This window comes from Macaca fascicularis, chromosome 8 (assembly GCF_037993035.2).
Source record: "Macaca fascicularis isolate 582-1 chromosome 8, T2T-MFA8v1.1".
Taxonomy (NCBI): domain Eukaryota; kingdom Metazoa; phylum Chordata; class Mammalia; order Primates; family Cercopithecidae; genus Macaca; species Macaca fascicularis.
Window position 1 is genome coordinate 88,349,170 of NC_088382.1, and position 13,205 is coordinate 88,362,374.

General features: G+C 35.6%; 1 protein-coding gene across 8 annotated transcripts in view; it reads left to right on the forward strand.

Annotated features, from left to right (window-relative positions):
* PKIA (cAMP-dependent protein kinase inhibitor alpha) overlaps positions 1 to 13,205 on the forward strand; it is an 89,072-nt gene that overhangs the window by 45,613 nt on the left and 30,254 nt on the right. For 6 of the 8 annotated variants that reach the window (XM_045398412.3, XM_045398410.3, XM_045398413.3 and 3 more), the window contains exon 2: positions 11,302 to 11,430. The exons of 1 other annotated variant lie outside the window; for it this stretch is intronic. The gene's annotated coding sequence lies outside the window, so the exon portion shown is untranslated. Of the gene's footprint in view, positions 1 to 3,836; positions 3,983 to 11,301; positions 11,431 to 13,205 lie in introns of all 8 variants that reach the window. One more of the 8 variants, XM_065519387.2, reaches the window with a different exon arrangement.

Genomic DNA, 13,205 nt, shown 5'->3' on the forward strand with positions numbered 1-13,205 from the left:
AACGTTTATGAAAAACATCTGTTTTCTCAGGAAAAGAGGATAATAAATACACCTACCTCACAGGGTTAATGTGTAAATTCATGTAACATGGGATAATGCATGTTAAGCATTGCACAGTACCTGCCTCTTGTTGGTAATAGCTGCTCTATTATTAATTATCCTCTTTGTATCCTCCATTCTCAGCTCCCTTCTAATATATTATAGTTCTTCAGCAAATATTTACTGGATTGAGTTAGTTCTAAAACTTAGGCAATGCACCAACAACAGAGCAATTGCCCTTAACCATCACTTCTCCCACTGAAAGGGAGAATAGACAGAAGCCAACTGTCTACCCTTTTTCTACACAAAACATCTCATCCAGCCTCCAGTTAATAAAATAATAGTTCTGAAACTCAAAAAATATCAGCAATTGTTAAAATCATGCTAGTTTGAAAATAGTTGAGTTTTCCTGATGAAGTATGTCTCAGGACTCCAGGGTCACCAAGCTTATATTAATATAGTCTAGTTGGGACTAATGGTAATAGTCAGTGAACTAGTCATTTCTGAGCTTCTTGAGCTCTTAAAAAATTTGTTAGCATTAAGCCCACACTTCATAGAGGCACAGCTATTTTATTTTTATAGGAGACTCAACAGTCAAAGTAATCTCTTTAAAAGCACAAAGTATATGATATCTTGCCCTGCTTAAAACTTCTAAAGGTTATATATTGGGAAGAGATTAAAACATAAACTACTTAATAGCACTTATAGGCCTCCAGTGCTCTGGCCCCCTTCAGCATCTCTTCTAGACCTTCATGGGTTCCAATTATGTTTGCCGTTTTCAAGCCCTCGGATGCAGCAAGCTTGTAGCTATCACATGGCTTTGCATTTACTGATCCTTCTGCTTAGATCAGTTTTCCTGTAATCATTTCAGTCTCGTTTCAGATGCCAGCTATACCACCTTGGCCAGAGAGATCAGCCTCCTCTGTGTCTGTCTATCCCATTAATCAGTTTCATTTATCAATTTGTTTACTTATGTACTCTACCACCCACCCCCCTGCCCCCAACAACTAGAGCTTTTGCTTACGAGCATGGACTTTGTGCTCATTCACCACCAAATCTTCCAAGGCTTTCAACAAAGACTGGTATGTGGTAGATGCTCAGGAAATGAGTGTTGAATTAATGAATGAATATGTGAAGGAATGAAAAAAAAATGAGAGACACTATGACAAAAATATTTCTTTTGAAAGAACAATGTAACAAGGAAAAAAAATCTTCATTCAATTAAAATCAATCACACAACGTTACTAACATCACTTAGTAGTTCACATGCAATACAAAATGTTTCTCTACTTTCTGGTTCTGTCCGTGTAATTAATTAAATTTTGCTGACTCTAAGGCCCATCTGTGAGACATTATTTAACTTCCCTACTCTAAAATTTCAGCATTAACTTGGCAAGAGGCATCATCAGTTAGTGGTCATTTGACCTTGCATAAATTATAATTAACCTTTCAATGCCTCAGTTTTCTCATTTGTAATGTGGGAATTATACAAGATGTATAAGTTTATAAGAATAATCACATTAATAAAGCTCTTAGAATAGTGTCTTGCATCTGCCAAACAATATAGAAGTCTTGACTACTGTTACTAGTATTATTATGAGAATTAAATGTGGAGAATAATCCTTCATACAGTTGTATGTTCCATTGAATGGAAATGGAACTAACAAAATATTTTGAAATCAGATTAAAGTTGGCGCAGTAAAATATACCAAGGTAGAAGATTATGTGGGTATAAAAGCATAACAATATTTTTATCTTTTGTTTTACTTTATTTTTGAAAGAAGGAAAGAGTCTAGAAATAAAAAGACAAAAACTCTCCATTGACTGTGGTGACATGGAGATCACTGGTGTCCTTCATAAGTGAAATTTCAGAGCAGTGGACAAAGGTGTTGGAGTGAGGGAAGCCAGATGAAAGTAAACTAGGCCAGGCGGGGTGGCTCACACCTGTAATCCTAGCACTTTGGGAGGCCGAGGTGGGCGGATTGTGAGGTCAGGAGATCGAGACTATCCTGGCTAACATGGTGAAACCCCGTCTCTACTAAAAATACAAAAAATTAGCCAGGCGTGGTGGCGGGCGCCTGTAGTCCCAGCTACTCGGGAGGCTGAGGCAGGAGAATGGCGTGAACCCGGGAGGCGGAGCTTGCAGTGAGCCGAGATTGCGCCACTGCACTCCAGCCTGGGCGACAGAATGAGACTCCAAAAAAAAAAAAAAAAAAAAGTAAAAAAATCTATAAAGATAACAATTTTAAGAAGGACAGATGTGAATGAGATAAAGAAGATATTCGATGACCAAGGAAGATTTCATGTTGCATATATACTTTTTACTATTTTAAATAGGAGTTAGTGGTCTAGAATATGTTTGAATTTTTATGGGAATAGTCTATAAGGAGTAGGTCGGCTGTGGAAGACTCAGTGCTGTGAAGTTCTTGATCAGATGAGGAAAAATGGAATAACCACTACAAGCAGTGTGAATGGCCTTTCACATTAACTCTAACAAAAGGGAAATACAAATATCAGTGAAGATGCTAATGGATAAATGGATTTCACAGTGGGCCATTTACTGGCTTCTATTTTCTTAATGAGATATAAAGCAACACATCAGCTGAGAGAGGAAAGTAATGAAGAAAGGGGGAAATTTGAGGAGAGTGCGGAAGGCTTATTAAAAAAAACAAAAAGAAGAAGAATGGTCCTTAAGTAGAATAAGAAAGAATTCACTGGTTAGTCAGAACAATATTCCCAGTCTTGGAAGCCCATTTGAGGTTGGTGTTCATTAATTTATTGGAATACAGTTGTGCCCTGTCACGTGATTTTTCTCCAGTTACCTAGGAATAAGTTTTGAAGAGACAGAAAAGAGTGAGAGAAGACAATTAAAAGAAAATACATTCGTATTTTAAATATGTATGTGACGTTAGACTTTAATAGTTATCAAAAAATTTAAAGAAATGGAACATGAGGGTCCAGTTTATTAATTTATCAAAATCAGTAATCACATATAACAGTATCTTATTTTGGTAACATGCTTCATCTAATTTGGTTCAATAACTTGAAAAGTAATTTGGCAATGTCTAGTAAGATAAAAGTGGTCATAGATTTTTACCCAGTAATTTTAATTCTGGAAATTTACTAAAATAATTTATATTTAGAAAATCATTATATAAAGGTGTTCATTGTCCTGTCATGTGTAATAACAAAAAAAGTAAACACATTTAATTTCAACAATAAGAAAATGATTGAGTAAAGCAAATTATATCCAATTAGTAGAAAATTACACAGTCATTAAAATTATAATTATGAGACTATGCAGCAAAATAGAATAATGCTTACTGAAGAGAGCTGATTTCAAATTTGTCTGCCTTGTGATAACTATGTAAACCTATGACTATTAAAAATCAAACAACAATAAAAATTTAAAAGCTCTGCAACAGTAAAGGGAATTTTTACTTTTGTTTTAAAATATTTTTAGTATGGTTCTTTTTTATAATTTTGCTCTTTAAGAGGAGTGTTAAAGGAAATTTTTTCTGGCCTCCTTTTTAAAGACTTTCTGATTATTATGTCTCACATTTTCAAATAAATAATTATTTTACCAGAAAAGGTCAGACTTATTTGACTCATTAGACTTCCACATTATTTGGTAGAAAAAGAAGAAATATCACTTTTAAGTGTTTTTAGCAAAATTTCAAGATTTTTTTTCCTTTCTTGCTGTATTTTTCCTGGAATAGAGATTAAGCAAACTGCCTAAAATTCTAGTCATTATTTTTCATTATTTTCATTTTTATTCATTATCCTGCCCTTCACAGGAACAGTAATGAATCTGCAGGTTGCATCTGCCAATTTCTTGCCTCTTATCCACATGATGAAGCCATGCTGATATGAACACATCCACTATTTTAAAAACTCTTCAGTTATTGAATTATAATTTGTACTTCTGTTATAAGGATTTTATGTAAGTGTAAAATTTGGACTCAACTTCTGGAAGCCTTTTGTCTTGTTAGTCTAAACCTGAAAGATCCTTAATATTCACCCATATGAGAAATAATTATGCATAGTTAGAAGCTGCTAAATTATTTATTAAGGATACCTGGCAGTGCTCTTGCAAATATTTCTCAGAAGCCCTTTATTGAAGCTTCTCTCTCCCGCTTTCTCTTACACCTACACACACAACCCTAAAGTAATTAGGGTTTTTTTTTAATGAGGATTGCGGGTATAATGTTTATAGTTTCTTTTACAGGGCCAGATACAAAGCAGGCACTCGTTGCATGGTTAGTAATGTTATCACTTTTCTGTTATTATTTAGGCCTTCATTTTCCTGACTGTGAGTTCCCATAAGGAAATACAGTTTCCACTACATAGAGTAACACCTGTTATCTGGAGAGATTTTAATTGAGCTCATTACTCAAAAAAAAAAAAAAATAATAAAACCAACAGATCAGTTGTTTGCCTTTTGTGTTTGCCTTACATCAGTGTTCAATAAAGACTTAATTATTTAGTTATGAAGTTCTACTTTTTGAGAAAGTAGAACAAATTGATATGGTAAAAGAAATGAGAGAACTGTCCACGGAAAAAAAGGATCAACTCACTTATGTGCTCAAAGTCCACCTTAGGAGAACTGCTGTTTTGAAAACACAAAGAAAAAGTGTAAAAATGTATTGAGTAAGTTATAATAATTATTTTTAAGAGCTAAGCACAAAATTTCCTGTTGATTTACATATTTGGTACCAATAAAAATCATATGGAGTTAGTCATATTAAGATAGAATCTTGAGCTACAAATACATAGTCTAATTTATGAAACATGTCTTTGTTGGCTGATAAAAAGTAAGATGGTGAGTGATCTCTGAGTAGCAGAAGGCAAAGAGAAAAATAGCCTTTTCTACATTATATTGTACTTCTGGGTAAAATGTTTCATAAATCTAGCTACAAAGCTATATGTTATATAGCTTTTAGGTGCCTGCTATGTCAAAGATTTCCCCTGTGGAGATCAGATTGTGCCAAGGAAGGGATTTGTAAAAGTAATACATATGCCAGTATCACTGGCAACCACGAGTGCTAGCAAAGTGAGCCTTCAGTTCACACTGATGAGCATACTATCCTGTAGTATCATTTCCTTGTGAGTTTTGTGTTTTGGAAAAGGTGAGTAAAAAATGTATTTTTAAAAAGGCTTTATAGACAGAAATAACAATACATCATTTTGAAAACATAAAATACTTTAGCTAAAGTTAATACAGCATCTTGCATTAATATTTCACTGTACATTAGACATTGCCTACCGCCAATGTTTATGATAATCGTTGCCCTCTGAAGTGGAATCATGCCCATGGCAAACATTAATCTTAAAGAAGATTAAACACAGAAAAGAAATTTAGCATTTAAAGACAGTCTGCTTTGATTTACTCAGTGAGTTCTTCCAAAAACATGTTACCAAGAATTATTGCTTATTGAATTGGAATTACCAACCATTTTAGAGTTATTTAGTTTTTTTCTTCAACGTCAATATCAGTGAGGTAAAGCAAACTCAAATATTTATCGGGGACTGCAGAAACATAACCATAAAACAAGAAAACACTTGACTTTTTAAATAGACTTTATATTTTAAAACAGTTTTAATTCAGAAAATTGGCAAGTATAGTATAGAGATTTCTCATATATACTATGCCCATTTTTCTCTATTATTAACAACTTATATTAGTATGTTACTTTTGTTTCAACTAATGAACAAATATTGATATATTATCATTAACTGAAGTTCATACTTTCATCATAATTCCTAGATTTTTACTTGATCATGTCACATTGGTGTTCCAGGATTCCATCAGGATACTGTATTACATTTAGTTGTCTTGTTTCCTTAGGCTCCTTAGTTGTGACAATTTCTCATACTTTCCTTATTTTTGAAGACTTCGACAATTTTTGATAATACTGGTCAAGTATTTTGTACAATGCCCCACTGCTAAAATGTGTCTTATGCTTCTCTCAAGATTGGGAGTGTGCTTTTAAGGAAGACCACAGAGGTAAAGGGCCATTTCGTAAACATGACTTATGACTGCTGATGTCACCCTTGATCACCTGGCTGAGGTAGTGGTCATCAGGTTTCTAATGTTTCTCTTTTTTTCTCTTTCTGTATTATACTCTGGAAGGAAATCACTATGCTAAGCCAACAATAAGAAGCAGAGTTATGCTCCCCCTCCTTAGGGTAGAATAGCTACATAAGCTATTTGGAAGATTTCTGCACTGGAGACTTATCTATCTCACAGCCATTTATTTATTTAATCACTTGTTTATACCAGTAAGCATCTGTGGACATTAATTTTATACCTGGGGTTATATACCACATTATTTTGTTGCTCAAATTGTTCCATCTTAACCATTATGAACTCTTTCAGTGGTTCCTGGGCTTCTTTGACATGGCTCAATCATTGTGGGTTTTAAAAATCACTTCCTTAATTTCTCACACTACAAGAAGGTCTATTTCCATCTTTTATATTTCTTGCCCTGGTTCTAGAATTGGTCCTTTCTCCAGGAAGCTCTAGTTCCTTTACTGGGGAGTGGTATTAGCACCAAGATCTGGGTGCTACGTTTACTCATTGTTACTTTACTGGGGTGTCATTCTTTCTAGGTTGTCTTAGCTGACTGGGTGAAGAGATATGTGTATGTATACTAACAATGTGTATACACATATCTATACTTTTTTATGTGTGTTTCTATGCATATGTACATTAAGCTAAGGATGAGTTTATATTAATGTCTCCAACCCTAATCTATTACCTCATGAATCAGTCTAGCCTTCCTTATCTATAAATTTCACCTTCAACAGAACACTTTACTTCTACAAGTGTGAAAATCAAATCGTAATAACTCTGTTAACCCTTGGGAAGCCATTTGTCTAGCAGAATAATTCCTAAAGGGCATGGTGTATATTGTCAAACTTCAATTTATAGCCAGCAGCAGTTTTTAACATTAATAGACCTCCATAATTCTGGTTGTGATAAGATGGAGTAGCTGCATTTCTCCCAGGTCTTTTCATTTACCACTAAAACCCTGAAATGGATACAATATATAAACATAGGAGGCACTGAATAGTGAAAATTGGAAGGCAGGCTTACTTCTTGACTTAAGAAATGACATGGCAATTAGTTCCCTGTTTTCTTATTGCCTCTCACATAGCTCAGACAGGGCACCACAGGAGCCTCCAATCTATAACCAATAGACACAGACAAAAAAAGCTCCAAGAAAACTCTGTGCTTCTTAGCCAAAGTATGAGAAAATAGATTTCCAACAACAGAAAACCTTTCTGGCAGTATGTACACTTCTCCAGCCAAACACTAATGAAACCATAGGTCATGGTTACACCCATGACCCATGACTTTTATTTCAGAGGGACCAGGTAAAGAGTTGATTGTGCATACCACCCTAATCTTGCCCTTCACAAGCAGGCAGCACTCTGGTGTGGTTCAGTGGAGAGCTGAGCCTCCACCCCACCCATCAGGAAGGAGACTTAAGGAGATCATGCCAGACAGAGCTAATTACAAATGGACTCCCTGCACACAGCCATGGGGTCCAGTGGGGAACTAAGCCCCCACCTCTACTTGCCATCAGCAACAGGATGTTGCAAGTTGGGGGTAGGAAGCACTGTACTTTCCTTCAAAACCTGGGACAGGGGAGACCAGTGAGGAACTAAGCCTCTACATACACCTAACACCAATAGGATAGAATTAAGGTAGTGTGAAAAAAGAGAGTTGATACTTCATTTCCCTCTGCCATGGTTCAGGGGGCCTGTTACGGTGCTGAGCCTCCATTCCCATTTGGAGGCAACAACGTGATATGAGTGGTCCCATTCTCCTTGGGAAGGTGTCAGCAAGGCCAAAGACGGAGCTAAACTTCTACCTCACCTGTCTGCAGTAAGGCCGTGTGAGTCAGCGTTCCTCTGTTGCCAGTGTGGTATCAGCAGGGCCCAGTGGAACCTGTACATTCCCACCCTTGTACTTTTCATGCTACACCCTGATATAGGGGAACTTCCTGTTAAAATTAATAATAAGTTAAAATAAGATCGAGAGTCATATAACACTCATAATGTTCACAATACAATTGAAAACTACTCATTATACCAAGAACCAGGGAATCACAAAATGAATGAAAAAAAATTATGGTCAGCACACACTAACACCGAGATAAATCAGTTGTTGAAATTATCTGACAGGGATTTTAAATAAGATATCACATAAATGTTTCAAAAACCAATTATGTATTTCTTGAAATAAATGAAAAAATAGAAAGTATAAGCAACAAAATAGTTGTTATAAAATAAAAACCAAGTAAAAAAAATAGAGCTGACAAATACAATAACCAAAATAAAAACCTTTGTTGGGCAGGCTCAGGAGTAGAGTGGAGATGACAAAGCATAATATCAGTGACCTCAAGATCAGATCAATAGAATTTACTAAACCTGAAAAACAGAGAGGAAAACATAGGCTTAGTGAAGAAGTGGGCAGGATCTCAGGAACCTGTGAACAAGAAATAAAAAAATAACATCCATATCATCAAACTCCCAGAATGAAAACAGAGAGCCAGTGAGATGGAAAAATTATCTGAAGAAATAATGACAGAACAGTTCCCCAAACTGGCAAAAGACATAAACGTACAGATTCAAGAACCTAAGCAAAACTCAAATAGGGTAGACACAAAGATATTCATGCCAAGACACATCATAATTGAACTTCTGAAATGTAAAGAGAAAGGAAAAAAGTCTGAAAGCAGACAGAGAGAAACAATGCATTACTTGCAGAGAAACACCAATTCAAGTGACAGCAGATTTCAGATCTGAAACTATGGATGTCAGAAGTATTGGCATAACATTCCTCCAGTACTGAAAGCAAAGAACTGCCGTGCACGAACTTCATATCCAGTTTCTTCTTCGGCTTATATTAATGGACTATTAACTAATCTTTCTGTGTCTAGGATAGCAACTACCCTTCTCCAACAATCAAGCCCCAGTATTTCCAAAGTGACCTGTCTAAAACAAACATCTGATCATGTTATACAAGTAAACCTTTCTATCTTCTTCTAACTTGAACTTTTCTGTTAAAAATCATTCAGTGGCTTTCCATCTTCCTTAGAATTAAATTCCACATCCTTTTCATACATACACAAACCATTCTTTATCTGGCTGCTACCATGCTCTCTGTTTTCTTCTTTTTTTACACCCCTATAAGCACTCTTTATAACGGTTGTATATGGCATTTATTTCTATTCTGTTCCTTAACCAGTCTCTTTCTTTCTACTGTGAATTTGTCTTCTCTTTGACTCAAAAATTTACCTCTACTTCACATTACACATCCATCTCCTGTACTGCCTTCTACAGGAAGACCTGCAAATAACACTCACTTATTATTGGTCCACAGAATGAATTAACACTCTTCTCTCTTTTCCATTGCACTATGTAATAGTTTGTACTATCTGGATGCCCCAATGAAGTAAATCATTGATGGTAAGATAATGATTTTAATAAAGGTTACACTGATGTCTAACTTAATCCTTGGTATACATTAGGTGCTCAGTGAGTGTTAAATGAGTGATGAATTAATGGTCAACTTGAAATCTTAATTTTTCCTTTTTTTTTTTTACCTAGGACTGTATCAAAGATACAAAATTTTTCAGGAGATTAGAGACTTAGGAACTTTGATTTGATTTAATAGAGGAAAATGTTATCAATGCATTAGTACTTAATTACCTCAAAAGAAAACTGTCAACCCAGGAACTAAAGTTTATCCACTTGGACTTACAAGATAACCTTTAATACCCCACTGCCACTGTATCCGATGCTGTCAGAGGCCACCTATATCTCCCCCTACACTCAGCATTCTAGTGCATACTGATAGAATTGTGCCATCACCTGCAAACATCTCTTTAGGGCAGGCCAGAAGTATGCAGGAGATAACATATCTGGTTGAAACTTTCAATCCATGACAGAGTGGATTTGGAATATAAACACTTCGGCTTTTTCACCCACTGGTGGGGATAACCCTGAGGAATGTTCTGCAGGGTTTCACAGGACTCCTCTGAGGGACTTGTAACAGTTCCCCCCAAGAGTAATCTGTTCAGTGCTGTGCCTCTCTTGGCTTTCTTTCATGCCTCTATTCTCAATTCCCACTCTACTCTTGAGTTTCCTTAATCACTTCCCAGGAATAGTTTGAATTCAGATTCTTTTCTCAGGCTCTGCTTCTGAGGGAGATCAGTCTCAGACAATCCCAAATCACTTCTAGTCTCTTAATAACCCAATGTTCCTTTCAGGGCCAACACTGGTACAGATGCTAAAGGCTGGCTCATGGTCTGTCTCTCCTAGATCCTAATGTTTTCAAACAGATGGAAAAGAATATGACATTAAAGATAGAAAAAATGTATATGATAATGGCCAAGAAGTGGAGAGAATGAGAGATTGTGTCATTTGTTTTCCATAAATGATGAATGATAGTATAGAATTTGTGAACAGATGGTCTATAACAGGTATGAGTATAATTTGAGAAGGTTACTCCTTAGTCACCCAGAAGTCTGCTATTATTGTTTCAGAATCACAGTGTTGGAACTTATTGCATAATTTGCTTCACTTTACCCTAATATCCATCTTTCTAAATCTGTCCATCTGTCTAAATCTCTAAGTAGTAGTCAACAGATTTGTTCTCTCCCACCATCTCATCACAAGAAAAGCTACACATACACAATTTTGTGTGTGATGGCAAAGCTTGAACAGACATTAAAAGTCTCTGTAAAATATCCTTCAACAAATTCCAATGTTTATGAATAATTAAGTTTAGTTAAATTAATTTTTTGAAGATCTAAGTGAAGATGGAAGAGAAATCTAGATGAAGACTGAAGAAAGGAAGTGAATATTTTAAAAAAGACAGAAAACTTTCCTTTTTTGCCCTCTACATCACTGACTAGTAGTCAACAGATGTATTCTTTCCCAACCACCCCATCACAAAAAAGCTACACACAGACACAAACACACACACACACACACACACACACACACACACAATTAATTAGCAAAGACTAACCAGGACTCTTTTGAAGACTCCTTGACTTGAAATCCCAAAATGCAACATATACTCGCATCACGTGTCTTGTGAGAATTCATACTTGTAAACCATGAAATTTCCTGAAGTTATGATACTGTTCAAAAGATGGATGCTTGAACATTTGCTTAAAATTTTTAAAAAGTGAAACTTATATGTACAGATAATTTCCCTTTCTCTTGCTATCTCCATTTCAGTTTCCTGACTTTCTGAGAAGCCCTGGTTTCCCCAAAGAAGCGATTTCTGATAGAAATCTGAAGGTCATCTCTGAGAAAAAAGAGATCTAGTATAGTCAATGAATTGAAGACAAGAAGGTTTCCAATCAGGTAGGAACACTAATTCTCAAACATTTAATTACCTTAAAAGAAGTATGCTGAGAACTGGCTATGGTATGACTGTCTGAAAAAATAGGTATCTAACCTACCCTGCAAGGAACCTGTTCACAATCCCCTCGGTGGTTGTGATGTTTATCAGACAAAACCTTGGAGGGAAACTCATACAATAACAGCAGGATGCTTTTTTCTATTTTTAGCTTGTTGTTACTAAGTACGCTTAGTGAGCTCCATGCCTGTGGCTTAATCCCAGGAGGTTAGGCCTGTGGAGCAGCAGATTAACCCTTTCAGTGTTTTCTTTTCAAACAAATCATTTTCATAGGTTGTCTCCGTGATCCTCTATGAAGGTCATGAAAATTATGGGTCATGATGGCATTTAGTTCTATAAGAGGAACAGTCCTAGTGAACGATGTGAGGAAGTTGTCTTGGTTCCTATGGGGCACTTCTTGTCTTGGTCTTGGGACAATCAAAGTGAGCGCATATAGAGAGTTGGCAGGGAGGTGAATGGAGCATGCGAAAGGGGAGCTCTGTTTTCATTTATCTATGCATGTCAGCATCCCACTGAGAATTTTCTTTTCATTTGCAATTTAAGACCAACACTTGGGGCAAAAGGACATCCCATTCTAAGGAAAGAAAAGAAAAAGACAGCAGTAACATCATAATCAGTGGCTCATCTTCTCATTTGCAATTATATTAATATATACTTACTTATATATATAGATTTAGCACAGCACTTGATCCCTAGTCAGTACTCAAAATGAAGACACATAATGAATAGTGGATGAATGAAGGAAAAAAGTTTGTCCTTCTATTGCTTTGTGTGTTGGCTTCTGTAGTCTCAGAACCCAGCACTATAACTAACACATAAAATGTGGGCCATAAAACTTTTTGAATGAATGAATAAGTCCCCATGATTCTAAGGACAATTATAAGACCAACACAAAACACATATTTGCCAAGATCTATGACAAAAGTATCTGTGACATGAAAGCCTGAATCTAAGTCTGCTGATATAGCTGACCATTTTTCTAGTTCTGAGACTGCTTTTTAATAATTTATGTGTTATCCTTTACATTTAGGCATAGTACCTTCGTTAGATTTACTATTCAATGATTTGGCCTTGGGGAGAAAATCCATCAGATAAATTTCTTAACTATATTACTTGGAAACTTCTTTTTTTCAAATTTATAACTGATATAGTAATTGTACATATTTATGGGGTATAGTGTGATGTTTAATGCATGTATACATTGTATAATGATCAAATCAGGATAATTGGCATATCCATCATTTTAAGCATTTATTATTTCTTTGTGGGGATAACATTCAGAATCTTCTCTTCTAGCTATCTTGAAATGTACAATACATTGTTATTTGCTATAGTCACCCACTGTAAAACATATTTGTTAAAGCATTTTTATAATGACACAGTTAAGGGCAATTTCAGAATCACTAGCTGCTAAAATTGTTATGTATACTTTTCCATGGGTAGTACAGCTGCAGCAGCTATTTCTCTACATTCTGCTGTTGCTATCTCCTGCATTTCCAAGAGAGAACAAAATCCATTTCATTAAAGAAGGAAATGTAAAATTTAGCATAATCCAGTTACCACAAAACCAAAACACTCACACACACTCTCCCAGGTGTGAAAGTGAACTAGTGATCTAAAATAGCACCCTGAAACTCGTTTCAAAATTAGAGGACATTTACTCATATTTGATTATTTTATTCTTTTATTAATTATGATATTCAGATATACTTACTAATAA